This window comes from Schistocerca cancellata, chromosome 6 (assembly GCF_023864275.1).
Source record: "Schistocerca cancellata isolate TAMUIC-IGC-003103 chromosome 6, iqSchCanc2.1, whole genome shotgun sequence".
In the NCBI taxonomy this organism is placed as follows: domain Eukaryota; kingdom Metazoa; phylum Arthropoda; class Insecta; order Orthoptera; family Acrididae; genus Schistocerca; species Schistocerca cancellata.
Window position 1 is genome coordinate 697362578 of NC_064631.1, and position 20884 is coordinate 697383461.

The following is a 20884-nucleotide window of genomic DNA, read 5'->3' on the forward strand; positions in this document are numbered from 1 at the left end:
CTGAGTCCCTTCCTTTTTTAGAATGAACCCGAGTGTCGTTGAAATTCATACGCCAGCATTAAAGTAAATATCATTCCATTTCACTGCTTTAATCTGAAAGTTCAGTTAAAGTATTCATAGCTGGCTACAATATTTAGAGTACACAAGCAGAAATTAAGAGTGCGAGTTTTGTTACCATATTTTAGCTTACCTGTGACTGCAGCTCAGCTTGGCACGTACTAAATTTTACTATTGTTAATTGTTCAGAATCATTTAATTCAAGTTCAAAGTTAAAATCTTTTATTTTAAATTGCGTAGATTCAAGTAGCTTTTGAAAAGATTGTTGAGGTAGCCCAAGACTAACCTTATTTTACTGAATTTCGTAGTGCTTCAGAAACAAAGTTCACTATTAATTTCAGTCACTAAACTAACTTTTAATTATCCAGTTTTATTAATTTTTTTGCCACATTAAGTCAGAGTGCAGCGAAATTAATTACTTCTGACAAACATTCGGTTTTCACACATGTCTACCTTCAGTTGCCACGCATTTAGTGCTAATTATATGTGCATTAATCTTTCATTTTCAGTTATTATAGTAGTTGTCCATAGGACTGGCGACCGTAATTTTCCACAAATCTCAAATATCTAATTAACACCAATTAATTGTTGACGTAACGACCGCATATTTACTTTCTTTATTAATTTTACCAATTCCTCAAAATTAATTTTCACCAATTTCATTTGCATTTTTCCTTTCATTTAAATGTAACACTTTCCTCCCTCTTTACCGACAAATTAACTTCGGTTACGATTGCTTTTCCCAAATTTTCATTAGGTGCACGCGGTTTAATGTTTCACTGTCGTAAAGGTCGGTAAGTGAGGGGGAGGTTACAAAGTCCAGGCAGCGAGTATACATATAGTCAAAACTCGCAGGAGCTGAGGAACATGGCTGTGATAGTGACCGAAATATTTTGCACAGAAATGGGAAAAACAAATTGACTGAACTCCTGGAAGCTCACTATTAACCACATAAGGTTGACGGACAGGTGAGTGGGTATCGTGAGATGAAACAATGGGATCAGTTGAACCAAATGAATTTAAAACAGCAGAACACTGTCGGTGAGAGTAACCAGCTGAAGTAGTTCTTAGGTCAAGTTGTACGACGCGCGAGACGGAAAGCGATCTTCACGGACATAATACACCAACTAGACCAAATGAAGAGAAGGTCATGAGAATTCGAATGAAGCAGCATGTGGAGGGTGAACGGGTTTCATTGCCGAAACAAGAAGCACTAAAGCAAGTATACATTACAGAAGCTCTAGGATGAAATAAAGGAGGAGAGTGTATCATCAGTGTGTTGAACACCAGTGACGAAGAATGTGACGTAAGTTCTCCACATGCAACTACTGAAGCACTACGCAGGAAAACAACAGTACTCAATGTAGAGGAACCGCCAGTACAGGCACAAGAATATAATACTCGCATCGCACACATGAGAAATGCTTTGAGAACACAGCACCTAAATGTGGAAGAAGAACATGGACCAAAACAATTGTGCAACGTAAAAGCAATGTTATAAACGTCCGGCTTTATATGATGCCAAATTGCAGATGCATGTGCTGCAAGAAAATACAGAAGAAATGCTTATGGATTGTATCACAGCAGAGGGCAAAGGTCCGTAGAATACGCCAGTATTATTAGTCCCTAAAGAGGTAGATTGTAGTAGGCAGATGAAAGAATGATTGGTAACAGATACCATAAAGTAAATGAGGCTTAAGTATGAGAAGCGTTCCCAATACCTTACGTAGCAGAAAAAGTGGACCAGATACGAAAGGAGAAGTACTTTTACATATTCGACTTTCCATTCAAACGGCGTCAGATATTAATGAACTCTCAGCACTATGAAAGTAAGGATATGCCAGTGGAATTAATAAGCACACAAATACCTAAGGTTGACCATGATGCATTAACAGGGTTGCCGGAACAAAGTGTTTAGTACACCTCAATGTCGGTATCTGGTGTGTATTTTCCCTGAGAGAAAACGCGAGATACTTTTGACAGGCTAAGGATACACAACCGAAAGTTGCACCCAGGAAAGTGTCAATTTATGCCGAAGTAAGTATATTACACATAAAAACTCGTATACTGGAGTACAGCCGGATGGCCGAAATGGAGAGAAAGTGAAGACGTTCCCAGTGCGAGAGACTAGTGAATAAATACACTCCTGGAAATTGAAATAAGAACACCGTGAATTCATTGTCCCAGGAAGGGGAAACTTTATTGACACATTCCTGGGGTCAGATACATCACATGATCACACTGACAGAACCACAGGCACATAGACACAAGCAACAGAGCATGCACAATGTCGGCACTAGTACAGTGTATATCCACCTTTCGCAGCAATGCAGGCTGCTATTCTCCCATGGAGACGATCGTAGAGATGCTGGATGTAGTCCTGTGGAACGGCTTGCCATGCCATTTCCACCTGGCGCCTCAGTTGGACCAGCATTCGTGCTGGACGTGCAGACCGCGTGAGACGACGCTTCATCCAGTCCCAAACATGCTCAATGGCGGACAGATCCGGAGATCTTGCTGGCCAGGGTAGTTGACTTACACCTTCTAGAGCACGTTGGGTGGCACGGGATACATGCGGACGTGCATTGTCCTGTTGGAACAACAAGTTCCCCTGCCGGTCTAGGATTGGTTCGATGACGGTTTGGATGTACCGTGCACTATTCAGTGTCCCCTCGACGATCACCAGTGGTGTACGGCCAGTGTAGGAGATCGCTCCCCACACCATGATGCCGGGTGTTGGCACTGTGTGCCTCGGTCGTATGCAGTCCTGATTGTGGCGCTCACCTGCACGGCGCCAAACACGCATACGACCATCATTGGCACCAAGGCAGAAGCGACTCTCATCGCTGAAGACGACACGTCTCCATTCGTCCCTCCATTCACGCCTTTCGCGACACCACTGGAGGCGGGCTGCACGATGTTGGGGCGTGAGCGGAAGACGGCCTAACGGTGTGCGGGACCGTAGCCCAGCTTCATGGAGACGGTTGCGAATGGTCCTCGCCGATACCCCAGGAGCAACAGTGTCCCTAATTTGCTGGGAAGTGGCGGTGCGGTCCCCTACGGCACTGCGTAGGATCCTACGGTCTTGGCGTGCATCCGTGCGTCGCTGCGGTCCGGTCCCAGGTCGACGGGCACGTGCACCTTCCGCCGACCACTGGCGACAACATCGATGTACTGTGAAGACCTCACGCCCCACGTGTTGAGCAATTCGGCGGTACGTCCACCCGGCCTCCCGCATGCCCACTATACGCCCTCGCTCAAAGTCCGTCAACTGCACATACGGTTCACGTCCACGCTGTCGCGGCATGCTACCAGTGTTAAAGACTGCGATGGAGCTCCGTATGCCACGGAAAACTGGCTGACACTGACGGCGGCGGTGCACAAATGCTACGCAGCTAGCGCCATTCGACGGCCAACACCGCGGTTCCTGGTGTGTCCGCTGTGCCGTGCGTGTGATCATTGCTTGTACAGCCCTCTCGCAGTGTCCGGAGCAAGTATGGTGGGTCTGACACACCGGTGTCAATGTGTTCTTTTTTCCATTTCCAGGAGTGTATAATGATACCTAGGTTTAGTAGTATACTATCAAAAATTAATGAAAAAGCTCCTTCAATTGGCAATCCCATTGCCTGAGCTACTAAAGGCCGACGAAATGTATTAATGCGGAAAACATCATAATAATATTTTCGGAGGGTTAAACGAAAATTAATAAAGCCTTAGATATTACAGCATCCAGATTCTGAGACACCTTACATCATTACCACAGTAGAAATCGGTTAAATGGTAGTACCACAGTAGAAAGCGGTTAAATGGTAGGGCCAATATTATCATAAGTTAAGACTTGATGCAACCTATCGACCGTGAACACTTTTTTCATCACTAAATATACCAGAGAAGAACTAGTCAGCAACAGAGCTGGACGGTTTGGAATTAGTTTAGACAAAGAAGTAATTTATACCATATATGTATGGCAGCCAGTTGACCAGCATAGCACATCATATGCCACTGAAGTGGATATTTAGTGTAAAAGAGCAATCCATACTTTCATTAAGGCTCAGGGAGAAACTGGAAGAATACTCATATGAAATCGTGTATGAACTGGGTCGATTAAACGTTAATGCAAACGTCTTAATCTTAATGCCACGATTATCTGCAGAGGAAACCAGAAGGGAAGTAGGAGAGTGTATGATAATAGTGACAAAGCACGAAGAAACAGATGAGGAGACGGTAGAAATTAGGTACGAAAACTCGGAGAGAAATACATAACGCTCCATTGGATGGTCACCAAGGAAACCCCGGAACTCTGGATCGACTAAAGAAATATTGCACTTTGGAAGAAATGAAAAGGGATGTAAAAGAATACTTCAGAACCTGTGGTATGCACCAATGAAAAAAATTATATCCTTTTAGACTGCATATTGCTAATTCACATCGTTTTATTTTTGACACTACGGCTCATAGTATTATAATTTAAAATTTCTTCCATTTTCATTATTTTCATTTGTTTATGAGACTGGCATACAACTTAAGGAATAGCAATGCCTTTTAAGAATTGTCTCATGGAGTTAAGAAAAAATGTGATCTACATACGAACTTCATAGACGAAATTTCATAAATATGGACAACTACTTCGTATCTTATTTGTGCAGCACATAGTATACATGTCAGCTAAAGATTATTGCAGCCTACTTATTGAAAATCGTTTTAAGAAACAGATGTTGCTGCTCAGTAATACATCGCCTGAAGTAACAGTCTTCGCCATTCCACTTTCGCAACAAATTCTTTAGAAAGAAGCATGCTGCCACATTTTTGCACTGGCGTTTGTCCTCACCATGGCAACCACTAGTTCGCCTATCGACTTTACAACGACTTAAGTGGAAGGAAGCCTGCAGCCTCATCTTTGGAACGGCGTCCAACTTCACCATGGCAACCAGTGGTTCCAAATGGTTCACTAACAGGCCTTGAGAGGGAAACCCATGTAGTGCCAAACCAAAGTTCATTTATCCTACATATTTAAATATTTTTAACGCTTCTTAATTGACAATAGCTGTTTAGTAAGCTAAGTTTAGCGTGTGCTTATTTTTATTTCATGACAGTGTTCTTTCAACTAAGAAGTTTGACATTGTTATTCGACTTATAACTCATTGGTTAGTAATGACATCACGCCGTCAGAAGTGGGCAGAGCCTCCATTATATATAGTAAGACGTGCACTGGTTTCTCCAGTAGTGATCCCCCAGCAGATATAGGTTCCTACTCAATGGTAATTCATCGTTTTGTAGCTTTATAAATTTACGTATTTTCTTTAATGTATGTAGCCCTCTAATTAAAGCTTTGTATACTTGTAGGTCTGAAGATGACCACAGTAGTGGTCGAAACCGGCCACCATAATAAATAAATCGTGATCAAGACTGTTTTTAATAATAAAAAAATTATTTATCCTAATATGTGATAAGTATTTCCTTTTCCTTTCTGCGTAAGGTGGAAGCGTAAAAGCCAAATCAGTTGGAGACGTACCTGCAGGATTGCGATGTTTTGAAGGAACTTATCGTAAACATAAAATTTCATTGTTTGTATTAGGTCCAAAATTCACGTTGTGTGAAGAGGTAATTGTAATGAAATAGAAAATAATTTTGTAATAGTTACAGGCAAATTTTTTTTGAGTTTCATTTTTATACTGGGAATGTGAGCTCGTACACGGAAAGGAATCAAAAACTTTCTGTGGAACAACTGTGAAGCTAAGCATGCGGAACGCACGCTACGAAGCGATCGTGGATGCAGAGGGAATGCGTGACAGCGTCAGTGGCTGCTCTGTGACTGTTATCGAGCACAGTGCTTCGGGCGCGTTACTCTCGGCTGAGCCGGCGAGCGGCCGTGTCGCGCTGAAATTTAACCAATCAGCTAAACGCGAGTTATGGCCGCGGGTGGCTTATCTGCGCCCGCTCCCCGGGCTACAGCTGGTCACCCTCCAACTCTGTTGGGGCTCGCACCACTGCCTGTATCCCTACCTCCCTAATAGACACAGTGAAGCGATAGGCTGGGCCTCGTAGAAACACATCAATGTCAGCAAGTGGAAAAGTAGACTGACTGAAATGGAAAGCTTTAAACAATGACGTTGAGAGGCACCCACATGCCTTGCTCATACTCTGGCATCAGGCAGTCAGGCCTGCAAGATGAGTGGTCTGCCAAACGAGTGGATTCATTCTTGTTTATCGAGTAACATGAACTCTCGCACTCACAATTAAGTTACAAATTATCCTCTTGTATGAATAATACGCAACGGAAACGCACATCTGACTATCAGTGATTTACAGAACTCAGACTGTTCACTACGCACTGGCAATACCCCATCTTCTTTATGTCTTTTATTTAACGGCTTTTATCAACACGTGGCCACCGCACTGCATATGAACGGCGCAGACATTATAAATTCGGGACATCATGACAACATTCAATTCGAAGGGAAAGTCCACCAATCTTTTTCTTTTCACTATCTTATTTATTCTGATAAATTCTATAACCTAAACACACAAATTCTATAACCTACAACAATAACACATGAGGAATTCCGCCCAGTGGGCATGGCTTTACATTGGTGAATCTCTATATTATGGTCTCGTAATTATTTAACGCTACAGTGCACTTTCTGGATAGGATGGTGGATCTTTTATTATTTCTCACACTTCGACTCTCACAATCATCATCACGAAACTTTCATCCAGACCGAGCGGTACAGAAGGAACAAGCATAACCCACTAATCTTTTGAAACTACCTCGCTACTCTCCCATGCAAACCACACATACCCAAATTACATGACATACACCACACTACAATATGAAATACTACACAGGTAATAGTCACAACATTATCACTTTCAGCTTTCCCACTTCAATTAATTTTTATCCCAGTTTCACACGACACTGCCCCACATGGTAATTCTACTTTCCTATTATGAACTCTGGAGATATATGCACGTCTTCCTGTGCAATGCAAGCCAAGTGGCGTTGCTGGATAGACAGCCGACTCACCTTGTTATCTCTCAGAGTTTAAATATAGCGTCACACGGAATCATATCACGCAAAGTAATGTTAAGAACGTATTCATCACACACGCGAGTCCTCAACTGATACCATGGACGAGTACTTCTCTTTATCCTTTGTCTCATACACAGTTTGAGACTCACACAGTACTCACCACGTGGAAGTACTCGTCTCTAATATCAAGTCCTGCACACGCCATTTCTTAAATATTTCAACTTATGGTACACACGCTATTTCTTAAATATTTCAACTTATTGTACACACGCTAGTAATTCAGCTTAACTTAAGCACACGGAAGTATTTCAACTTATTGCTACACGTGGTGTCATTGTGACCGTTGGTCACTTCCGAAGATTACTACAATCCCATTAATATTACCTGCCTGACATTTAATTCTCCCCACAAAAGTTCCTGAAATAGAGAAATTATTATTTCAAACTACTCTTAAATATTTCACATGCATACCATGTCTCCACCCTTTCGTCATTACGGAGCACAACTAAAACAGGTCATAACAGCACAAGATCCAGCGGCATAGTGCTTAAACATGGCCGTTCTCCAGGTCCTCTCGCACCTCTGCTGAAGTGGGGGAGCACCTTCCTACCGTATTGGTCAGCCACATTTCAGGCGCTAAAAGCTCAGGTAAGTTTCATCTCTTTGGTCCCACCAAAGGTGGCCAAAGGATCGACTCAAAGATGATCATATATTCACATTCACTATCTGCAGTTAGCAGACAGCCATACATTCATTCATTTCAAAAGATCTCACCAAACTGGACGTAGGGATTTATTTTGTGGGAGTGCACATGTGATCAATTAAGTAAATAAATTGTCATTCTTTCCCACACTGGTCTCCGGCTTCGCTGTCTTGATTGAAATTGAGTTATTTTACAAAAAAATGTGTTGTTCTGACAAAAATAATGAAGTATATTCTACCTATTTTCAATGTCGGGCGGTACTGTACCCTTTCAACGTAATTCTAGCATTTCCGAGCCTATGGAATATGTCCACTAAAATTTAATATTAGCCTGGTGCATAAGTTTGCAGCATTTTTTTAAAAGTTTCACGAACGCTATAGATACATATACCAGAGACCTCAGGCATCAGTAATGTATTCTACTTCTCTATTTACAACGGTCTTTCAACGCTGGGGTAACTTTTTGATTCCATAACTGTGCAAATCAGGTTCTTTTGAGGCGAAGAACTCGCCGAGCCACGTTAGATCACTATTTAATTCTGGAAGGAAATTTCTTGAGGACTGAATCTGAGAATATGAGGGCGCATGTTTAGGTGAAAGAGATGGGTATCAAATAGCTTCCCAACCCAACACCTGTATTGTGTTTTTGTCAGTCTGTCAGAAAGAGGGCGGATGTTATCATGGAATAGCATCACTTCACACAGTATTCCTGGTCATTGTAGTTGGATTACGTTTGCAAAGCGTCCACTTGTTCCCAATAAATCCAAGCAGTGAAGGTTACACCTCGGGGAAGTAATTCGCAGTACACCACACAGTCACTCTTCCACTAGTTGCATAACATTATCTTTAGCGGAAGCGCGCAAGTCTTTGAATGCGGAGTGGCTGCTTTTTTTTGGGCTCAACCGACCCTATCTTTTCCTTATGATAGCGCAAAAGTTTTCAAATGTGTGTCAAATCTTATGAGACTTAACTACTAAGGTCATTAGTAACTAAGCTTACACACTACATAACCTAAATTATCCTAAGGACAAACACACACACCCATGCCCGAGGGAGGACTCGAACTTCCGCCGGGATCAGCCGCACAGTCCATGACTGCGGCGCCTGAGACTGCTCGGCTAATCCGGCGCGGCTGTGATAGCACGAAGACACAATTTCTCGTCACCAATAACTGTACAGGATAGAAGTGGTCGGTGTTGCTCATGAGCCAATTGACGACGAGCAAGCAGAAGTGAACATATGGCAACTTGCTCTCTTATGTGATTTTGTCTTAGAGCATGCTATACCCATAGACCCGAATTTTTAATCTTCCCCATTGCATGCAAACGTCGCTCGATGGTGGAATGCTCACATTTCACCACATCGATTACACCGATGTGCATCATTGTGGATTAATGTGTTTAAACGATCATCATCCAACTCTGAACCTCTCTCTGAACGTGGATAAACTAGTGTTAAAACGATCCTCCTTAAAACGAGAAATTCAATCTCTTGCCTTGCTCTGACATATGGCATTATCCCCATACACTGTGCAAATGTTTCTGGCTGTCTCCCATTCTGTCGCTCTCTACTAAACTCAAAGTGAAGAACATTTAGGAACAATTTCCATTTCTCCACCTGTCCCTCCATTTCCTAGAGTCCACTGCTCCAATCTCTATGTCCAAATGATAATATTACAGTAGGAAGACTGAAAAAGATAAATCTAAAAATAAAACCATGGCAGCCGGAATACTAGCATGCAGAACAAAATCTTACGATATTGTGCACCAACCTTATAGTTATGCGACCTTTTTCGTTACTGTCAGTGCAGAAAATATCATTTCTACACATAAATGATTGTAACTGGGTGCGATGATACGTACTGGTATATATAACGTCACGTGAACTTTAAGGTTAAGATGGCACCATTGCTTACCTAGATAATGCACAGTATCACTATCTTTCGCTCTTTGAGAAGCGTTGATTTATTGGCATCGAATCATTGGCATGAAGGACTTGGTGCCTCCATAATATTTTTCAGAGACAGTACGCTGCAGTGTAATGACTTTCCAGCAAGTTGCGTGGGCATAGACCTCGAGGAAGACTGTGGCAAGAAGACCAAGTGTGGGTACTTCCAGAGGGCTACGCCGCAAGAAGATCCGATTTCATCCCGTAGATCTGATGGACAGGCAATGTCAGCTGAAATCCTGGCAGGCAGACATATCAGACTGTTACCACGAACCGTAGGGTTCAGATTACTCTTGGATTCGTATATCGAGTTGTATGCGTCGTTCACCTGTGACTCCGTAATTCAGACCAAACTGACTTGCGTGGTGTAAAACCAGAGTTTACTGGGACGTTCTGCAGCATTCTGTGGTGATTAGCGATGAGTGTCGCTTCTGTAAGTTGCGGTCATTTCGGCGCCAACTAGTCTGAAGAAGACCTGGGGGACAGCCAAAGTAAGCAGTCATATTCAAGACCCATTCCTCTCCAACCTCCGGGAACATGGAGAGATACTGGACGTGACAACTTGATCGAATTGTTGAAAGGAAGCTGAATGCTGTGCAGCACAGATAAAAGAACATAAACTTCGATACATTCCTTGTGTGATAAATTGCGTATTCCAGCAACATACTGGAAAACCATACACTGTGGATCCCACCTCAAACACTTTGATGACTGTACTGAAACTCCTATAGCTCACCCGACCCCTCCTGATTTACTAACGGAGCATCTTTGATATGTATACATTAACTTTGTTACAGACATGTCATGAATTACCCCCAGACTACTTTCGGTATCTGTGTACTTCCATGCTACAATGAGTGCATTTTTACCTGTTATAGTCACATTAGGACTGAACTGGAAAGATTTGTAGTTATTTAATATCTGTTGTCGAATATGTATACATTAACTGTGTTAGAGACATGTCATGAATTACACCCGGATTACTTTCGGTATCTTACTCTCGTGCGACAATGAGTACATTTTTACCTGTTATAGTCACGTTAGGACTGAACTGGAAAGATTTGTAGTTATTTAATACCTGTTGTGTGACGAATATCTCCAAAAAATTTGATAAGTAAGACACTGGTGCCTCAATATGGAATATTTACGGCCACTGTATTAGTAGCAAGTGAAAGCATAAGATAGTATGCTATTCACATAAAGAGCACTAACCCATACACATCATGAAGTTCCAACGTGTTATGAGAAGGAAATGATCTAAACAAGTGCAACAGGAAGCAGAATTTTCCTTAGATTCTTGCTTATACCTGTCAGCAACTACTGTCCATAAGAATGTATTTGCCAGTCGATACCAAATGTGTGAGTACAATATCCTACAGAATGGGAGGTATATGTCAAAGAAATAGGAAACTGGCAAAAACTGTGTCCAGCCATGCCACAGGAAGTAGAGAAGGTACCGACCGACCGCCATGTCATCCTCAGACTATATGCATCACTGGATGTTGATATGGACTGGGATGCGGTTATCATACCGTTATCCCAGCTGTTGTCACTTTTCATGCCAAGAGCCGCTACTTCTGAGTCAAGTGATTCCTCAAATGGCTTCACAATGGCTGGGTACTTGCCAAAAGCGCTCTCAAACCGCTCGGCAAACCCGCATAGTGGTCTACTCAAGTGTTTGCCAAGCATGACTGTTTATCTTTGGAGATCTGATGGAAATCAGTGTTACCATAGTGGAAGGGCCTTTGGCAGTAATGTGGCTGGTAATTTGTGATACGTCTGTGGTGGTGTCTGTGTTATGATATTCAATTGGTACTGGCGTTGCTCTCCTCAAAACTATCACTAATGCCAAAGATTCTTCTGCTTCCAGTAGCCAACAGATCTAAACTATGCAATTTCAGACATCTCCATTCTTTACAGGTAACTGAGTGGAGCAGTGATGAAATATATACTGCCTGACAAAAAAAAATCAAGCACACTAATGACATGGTCAGATGTCAGCATAACTACTGTACAGGTCTGTTGGACAAGGAGTGGCACTGTCAGACTGCGCCGTATTAAAACTCGTCCAAGTTTCCCAAGTGATTTATTATTTCCAGCTACAGTGGCCCCATTCCTCCCATTCTGCGTCACCGGGCCCCACAATGCTGAGGACACAACTTCGCTTTCATGTGAAGTGGCGTGTTGTGGAATAGCTGCCTCAGTGACCCATGCAACGCCCTGCTGTGTGTCGGTCTTGTACGGCTGCGGAGTTGTGACAACATCAGGATATGCCGGCAGTTGACTCAGTGTTCTCTGCCCCTGCTGCCTCAGCACCGCCCGCTGGGGGCTGCAAGGTGGCCTGCAGCATGCTTCCTCGCCAGCATGGCTAATATCGCAGTGACAACAAGCGCATGCGATCGGAGATCTGAATCTGTGGCCCTCGCCTCGAGATGCCTCTGGCATATGTTGGGAGCCAACAAGACTGCCCACAGTAGCGAGCCATTGTGTGGCACGCTGCTGGCTAGCTGCATACCCCGTGTTGGCCTCAGAGGGTTGAACCAGTGACACGCCATGAACTGGAACGCTAGTGCCCCATCTGCTGCTGTGCGTAGCCGGTGGTGTGAATGCCTCGCCATACAGGAGAGCTGCTGCACTTGAATTCTTGTTAGTGAACCAGCGCCTATTTATACGTGGCTGTGCGCCTCTGTTTTGCTAATGCACCAATCCGAGTCCTGTTCTCATAACACCTGGGTAGGGCCAGTGGGCCTCTTCTGCCTGTAGCTTGCGCCATGCAAACGGCTGTGTTTACTCTTTTCAGGTGGTCAACAGCCCTGTGGCCTCCATTCTACTTCGCAACTGCTGGTAGCGTAACTTACTGTCTACAGGCCTGTACCTGGCTATAACTTGGGCACTCTGAAATATTGCACATCAGCTAATCTTATCCCATCTTAAACGGTGGTGCCGCTACACTACGTACACATACACATCATTGGCAGATAGAGCAGGAATTCTCTGTGACAGGTAGATACCCACCAGAATTCATTAGGGTTGTTCGAATTTAGTGTTGATACCAGGCTTGGTACGGTATACAATCAGCGCGAACAGCGTGAGATATCGATTAATCATGGTAAAAGACGCATAGAAGCTGGTTAATCAGATGACAGTAATTAACACCTTACACAGTTTGAAAGTGCCACCATTGTGCATCTTTATTTAGCTGGCTGGTCGAATCGTACAATTCCAGATTTTTGGGCATTTACTCTCATGCATTCAAAAACGGAACGTGAGGAGACACAAACAGGCCATCAATATTCTGGTCGGCCATTTTTGACCATGATGAGGGAGGATTGCCGTTTTGGTCACTAAGCTATCCTTAACTTCTTCCAATTTGCGCCTCCTATCTGAGAACAAGTAATGAGCTCTACATCCACATCTAGAGAGACACACCGAAGGCCATCGTACTGTGCGTGGCGAAGAGTACTCTGTGCCACCACTGGTTATTTCCGTTCCTGTTCCACTCGCAAATAGAGTGAGGGATAAACAACTGTTTTTATGCCTCCATATGAACCCAAATTTCTCGTACGTTTTTGGCCGTTAGGTGCATTTTATGTTATTGGCAGTAGAATCGTGTGCCAGTCGGCTTCAAATGACGGTTCTCTAAATTTTGTCAGTAGTGGTTCCCGAAAAGAACATCACCGTCCTTCGATGGATTCACATTAGAGTTCCCAAAGCATCTCCGTAACACCGTAACACTTAGGTCTGGTTCGAACCTACCGGTAACAAATCTTGCAACCCGCCTCTGTATTACTTGATATCTTCCCTCCATCTGACCTGGTATGGATCTTGAACACTCGAGCAATACTCAAGAATGGGTGGCACCAGTGTCCTTACATGAACCACACTTTACTAAAATTCTCTCAATAAACCGAGGTGGACCATTCACCTTCCCTACCACAGTTCCCACATGCTCTTTCCATTTCATATCGCTTTGCAACGTTATAATAACAATGGAACCTCCCCATCGCACCTCCCTCAGATTTAGTTATAAGTTAGCACAGTGGATAGGCCTTGAAAAACTGAACACAGATCAATCGATAAAACAGGAGGAAGTTGTGTGGAACTATGAAAAAATAAGCAAAACATAGAAACTGAGGAGTCTATCAGCAAGATAGGCAACATCAAGTACAATGCCAGCTCAGGAGTGCCGTGGTCTCGTGGTTAGCGTGAGTATTGGTTCAAGTCCTCCTTCAAGGAAAAATTTTAATTTTTAATTTTCAGACAATTATTATCTGTCCGTCCGACCGTCCGATGTGAGGTAACTGCGCTGTAGTATGGGGACGCTACACCTAAACGGAAAAATTAGAAAACGTTAAAAACAATTGTTGTCACAGGGCACAGGGAAGACTGTGCAACTGTGAAACTGTTGCATTCATTTGTTGCAGTTTATGTGACAAACTCTTTATGTTTTCATCACTTTTTTGGAAGTGATTATCACATCCACAAGAAAATCTAAATCGGGCAAGGTAGAAGGATCTTCTTCCCCATTCCCCAAGTGTACAAGTTAGATGGGTCGACAACATATTCCAGTCATGTGACGCACATGCCGTCACCCCAAAATAGAGAAAGTTAACTCTTCACACAAGGAAAGGCTTGAACCAAGGACCTCTCGTTCCGCAACCACTCACGCTAACCACGAGACCATGGCGCTCCGGCGATTACATTATCCTTGATGTTGCCTATCTTGCGCATGGACTAGTAAGTTTGTAAATTTTGCTTCTTTCTTTCATACTTCCACACAACTTCTTCCTGTTTCCTCGATTGATTTGTGTTCAGTTTTTCAAGGCCTATCTACTGTGCCAACTTATAACTAAATGTGAGGGGCGTGCGATGGGGAGGTTTCCTTGTAAGGTATTTAAATGACCTGACTGACTCAAGCAGGGCGCAGGTAGAACTGGATCCGGACATTACAGGTTTCTTCTTCCCACTCACCTTATTTAATTTCCATTTTTCCACAGTTAGAGCTAGCTGCCATTCATCATACCAACTAGAAATTTTTTCTATGTGCTCTTCTATTTTCCTACAATCACTCTGTAAATAGGCTGTTTGGGTTTTTATGTTGGTAACGACACGTAGTGGTCTGTATGAAAATCGCTGCGACTGGTTTGCATTGTTGGAAAGTTTGCTATTGTTGTGTTGGAAAGTTGGAGGTGAGCCGCCAGCAGTGGTGAATGTGGGAAGAGAGATGGCAGAGTTTTGAGAGCGGACGATCTGGACGTGTGTTCGTCAGGAAAACGAGATTTGTAATACTGGATGTCATGAACTGATACACACACACCCACCCACACCCACCCACCCAGACACACACACACACACACACACACACACATATATATATATATATATATATATATATATACACTCCTGGAAATTGAAATAGGAACACCGTGAATTCATTGTCCCAGGAAGGGGAAACTTTATTGACACATTCCTGGGGCCAGATACATCACATGATCACACTGACAGAACCACAGGCACATAGACACAGGCAACAGAGCATGCACAATGTCGGCACTAGTACAGTGTATACCCACCTTTCGCAGCAATGCAGGCTGCTATTCTCCCATGGAGACGATCGTAGAGATGCTGGATGTAGTCCTGTGGAACGGCTTGCCATGCCATTTCCACCTGGCGCCTCAGTTGGACCAGCGTTCGTGCTGGACGTGCAGACCGCGTGAGACGACGCTTCATCCAGTCCCAAACATGCTCAATGGGGGACAGATCCGGAGATCTTGCTGGCCAGGATAGTTGACTTACACCTTCTAGAGCACGTTGGGTGGCACGGGATACATGCGGACGTGCATTGTCCTGTTGGAACAGCAAGTTCCCTTGCCGGTCTAGGAATGGTAGAACGATGGGTTCGATGACGGTTTGGAAGTACCGTGCACTATTCAGTGTCCCCTCGATTATCACCAGTGGTGTACGGCCAGTGTAGGAGATCGCTCCCCACACCATGATGCCGGGTGTTGGCCCTGTGTGCCCCGGTCGTATGCAGTCCTGTTTGTGGCGCTCACCTGCACGGCGCCAAACACGCGTACGACCATCATTGGCACCAAGGCAGAAGCGACTCTCATCGCTGAAGACGACACGTCTCCATTCGTCCCTCCATTCACGCCTGTCGCGACACCACTGGAGGCGGGCTGCACGATGTTGGGGCGTGAGCGGAAGACGGCCTAACGGTGTGCGGGACTGTAGCCCAGCTTCATGGAGACGGTTGCGAATGGTCCTCGCCGATACCCCAGGAGCAACAGTGTCCCTAATTTGCTGGGAAGTGGCGGTGCGGTCCCCTACGGCACTGCGTAGGATCCTACGGTCTTGGCGTGCATCCGTGCGTCGCTGCGGTCCGGTCCCAGGTCGACGGGCACGTGCACCTTTCGCCGACCACTGGCGACAACATCGATGTACTGTGGAGACCTCACGCCCCACGTGTTGAGCAATTCGGCGGTACGTCCACCCGGCCTCCCGCATGCCCAATATACGCCCTCGCTCAAAGTCTGTCAACTGCACATACTGTTCACGTCCACGCTGTCGCGGCATGCTACCAGTGTTAAAGACTGCGATGGAGCTCCGTATGCCACGGCAAACTGGCTGACACTGACGGCGGCGGTGCACAAATGCTGCGCAGCTAGCTCCATTCGAAGGCCAACACCGCGGTTCCAGGTGTGTCCGCTGTGCCGTGCGTGTGATCATTGCTTGTACAGCCCTCTCGCAGTGTCCGGAGCAAGTATGGTGGGTCTGACACACCGGTGTCAATGTGTTCTTTTTTCCATTTCCAGGAGTGTATATAATGACTTTTGAATACTATTAAGATAAATACATTGTTTGTTCTCTATCAAAATCTTCCTTTTGCTAACTATGTCTATCAGTAGTGCCTTCAGTAGTTAGAATCCTTTATTTAGCTGGCAGTATTGGCGCTCGCTGTATTGCAGTTGTTCGAGTAACGAAGATTTTTGTGAAATAAATGAATCATGAAAGGTATTGGTTATTGTTAGTCCGGCCATTCTTTTGTAGGGATTATTGCGTTGCACTAAAAAAATATTGTGTGTCACTTTAGTGATGATCAGAATAGGTAAAGTGAGAAATGGCTGAGTACGTTCAGGTTTGCTCAGCTGTTTGAAAATCAAATAACGTAAGGGGTTTACCAGCACAGTAATTCATAAATTTTTTCCAAGGGGAGTTTTCAACTTAACTTCGACACACAACGGACGCCTCAGCATCTTCAGGAAAGAACCGCAGTTTGCTGCCCTCTCTATCCGCCAAACCATTTATGTATACAGAGGAGAACAGCGATCCTATCACACTGCCCTGGAGCACTCCTGGTGATAGCTTAACCTCTGATGAACACCCGTCGTCGAGGGCTACATACTGGGTTATATCACTTAACAAGTCTTCGAGCCACTCACATATCTGTGAACTTATTCCAAATACTCGGCACAATGCCAAACGTTTTCCGGGAATCTAGAAATATAGATCTGCCTGTTGCCCTTAATTTATAGTTCGCAGTATATCATGTGAGGAAAGATCAAGCTGTGTTTCGCACGAGCGATTATTCGTGGACATAAGCATCTCATTCTCAAGAAAGTTTAATGTATTCGAACTGAGAATGTGTTCTGGAGTTGGGGATATTGGTTTGTAATTCTGCGTTAGTTTACTGTTCTTATATACTTGAGTGACCTGCTCTTTCCAGTCAGTTGGGATTCGTGAAGGGAGAGAGTTTCACAATAAATCAAAGGTATGTAAGGGCCAGTACCATGGAGTACTCCTCGTAAAGCCGATTTGGGATTTCTTCTGGATCTGCTCATTTATTTACTTTCAACTCTTTTGGTTGATTTTCTCTGCGCTATACAGAGGTCTGTCCGATGGTCAAATGACGATGTGTTTGCACGATACTCCTATGTGAACGATTTCTTGAAAGTGGAATTGAGAACTTCGGCTTTCGTGTTGCTATTTTCAACTGCCACTTCAGACTGGTGAACAGAGGACTGAAAGGAAACCTTAGAGCGTTTGGGAGTTTTACATAGGTTCGGAATTATGTCGAGTTTTCAGCCAGATCTTTTGCTAAGGTATGGCGGTAGTTGTTGTACGCTTCGCGCATAGATCTTTTCACAGACACACGAATCTCTACTAATCTTCACTTGTCGTCATTTATGCGCTCTCTCTTGAACCGAAAGTGCAACATCCTCTGCTTCCTCAGCGTCTTCCGAATCTCATTATTAAACTCCCCGCACTCGAGACATTCTCATTCCAGTGTTTCCACTTACATGCCACATGATTGTGGAAAATCATTAAACTATTGCTTCCTGTACCTTCCTGCTTCTCTAGCCGTCAATAATTACTGATTCTTCCAACTTTAAGGACAGTTTCCCGTCACGAGGGCAAGGAAGGAATGTAGCCTGAATCCATTTCCACTCCTCCTTCATCTTTAACAAGACCGTTCGCCGAATGATGGTGATTCGTCACACTATAAATCGTCAGTCATAATATATGAAGAGTTCTGTCCTAAATACACGCTACGATAAAAAAAAAGAAAAACATGAGCCGTCAGGATGTCATGTAGCAACTGTATGATCAATGCCAAGGTTAATAACTGCTTATATATGTGCCAGAAGTGGCCCGACGCGTTACTGACTTTCTGAAATTGTGAAGATTGTTCTCTTGAAAAAATCATTCAGTTTTTCTGAAACTGTTGTGATTTGTTTGTCTGTACATGCACATCATATCCACCGACTTCCGTCCCATTCGGATATCTCATTTCTGGAGCATCGTTTTATTTTTTTCTTGCAGTCTACGAATATTGACTAGGATCCACCAGAAGAACCATGGCTTTTTTGTTACTAGACAACTACTCTACCCCTTGGCCACGGTGGGCTTCCAGTTCGCAGACAGCGTGCGTGATCTGTCGCGCAGAAATTGTTGGTCAACATTACTTGTTAATTTTTCCGGTAAACTGTATCACCCACAATTCTTGTGTACACAGTGATAATAAAGCCTTTCGTCTATTGTAGCTCGCGGATTTGCATCTGCAAGGAGATTTACATCTGCAGCCTGTGTTTGCTGCGGGAATTAATAACTGCACCCGGTGTGAATCTGACCTAATTCGTAAGTAAGACTGAAGCGTTGAACTGTGGAACTTCGGCATTTCTTCTTAGAATCCATTAGCAGAACTATAATTTTGTATAATTGTCGTTTCAACTGTAGCACATACTGAAAGTCGTATGGTTAAGTAATTCTTCGTAACCGTTGAATATAGTGATTTGTACTCTGAGAAGTTCCAATTGTTAACATAGCTGTTTCTACATCTACATCTACATTCATACTCCGCAAGCCACCCAACGGTGCGTTGTGGAGGGCACCTTACGTGCCACTGTCATTACCTCCCTTTTCTGTTCCAGTCGCGTATGGTTCGCGGGAAGAACGACTGTCGGAAAGCCTCCGTGCGCGCTCGAATCTCTCTAAATTTTACATCCGTGATGTCCTCGGGAGGTATAAGTAGGGGGAAGCAATATATTCGATACCTCATCCATAAACGCACCCTCTCGAAACCTGGCGAGCAAGCTACACCCCGATGCAGAGCGCCTCGCTTGCAGGGTCTGCCACTTGAGTTTGCTAATAATCTCCGTAACGCTATCACGGTGACCAAATAACCATGTGACGAAACGCGCCGCTCTTCTTTGGATCTTCTGTATCCAGAATAATCCTATATTGCAGCGTTATGGACTTCATTCGGTGTACATGACGCGTGGCTACTAATTTCGTTGGTTAAATTATCGGCGAAATCTATGATTGCCATTTCTCACATAAAATAATATGAGAACTTTCCAGCCGGCCGGGGTAGCTGAGAGGTTCTAGGCGCTGCAGTCTGGAACTGCGTGACTGCTACGGTCGCCGGTTCGAATCCTGCCTCGGGCATGGATGTGTGTGATGTCCTTAGGTTAGTTAGGTTGAAGTATTTCTAAGTTATAGGGGACTGATGACCTCAGAAGTTAAGTCCCATAGTGCTCAGCGCCATTTGAACCATTTTTTTAGTACTTTCCGTTGATAACATTGTTGACACTCTCAGGAAAGAGTGATCCTGAAGCTTGCTCAACCACAGAAGGATGAGTGCGTAATGGTTCATTTAAGACGCGAGTGAGCATTCTGTAACTGACTGTACATTCACAGGCATAGATCACTGTAGAGAGACTAAGAGTGTCAGTGAAAATGGGGGCAGGGGACATTGTAAGTAGGTTGTTCCACTGGCTCTCAGATACTCCCCAAAGAAGATAAAAAGTCTTTATAGACCTCACACACCTTCCACGCCGGATGTGAAGCGATTGTGGCAACTAATAGAAGATTATCCTGGGAACAGTTATTTGAACAATTTGAGCTTCTGAGAGTACAACGGTACAAATACAGCACCGTTACTTGCTGGGTAATCTCGACACGAGTTAAATAGCCTATACTTTAACAAGTACTTTTCTTGAACATATATTTAGGAATCTTTGGTAGTTTAGGGTACAGATGGGGCTATCACGAACGAAAGGGACCGGGTGAATGGTTCACAAAAGCGGTCAGATCTGTCTCTTTCCTGGAACGATCACGACGCGTCTCTTTCTCAGAACTGTCGGAGCAGCCGTTGGCGGCCTTATTCCCGGAATGGATAGAGAGATTTCGGCCTGTCTCGTTTTCGACTCAGTCCCGTTAATTTTAGGGGACTCGTTCACCGTTCCATTTCAACTTCTTTACAATTACATAACTTAAATAAAAATTAAGTTTTATGTAATATATACATTTTCCTACTTACCAATTCGTTATTTTCAGCGCCTGTAGAGCATATACTTATTGTCAGGACATTTGCTTTTATTCGTAGATTTTTTAGGTTTAATCTGCTTGATATAAGGCGTAATTTTTCGAATAACTTTTAATCATTTTTTGTTGTTGTGTGAGGATTTTTACATAAATATTGCGGTTTTAGCTTTTGTTACAAAAGTAAAACATGACACAGACCGAGGTACTTATTTTTCATGTTTGATTGTTTTCTCGTGCTACTTCTTGTTTATTCTCTTTGCAAAAGAAGTGAGGTTTTCATAACTCAGACTTTGTAGGAACAGGGAAAGGGCTGAATCTACA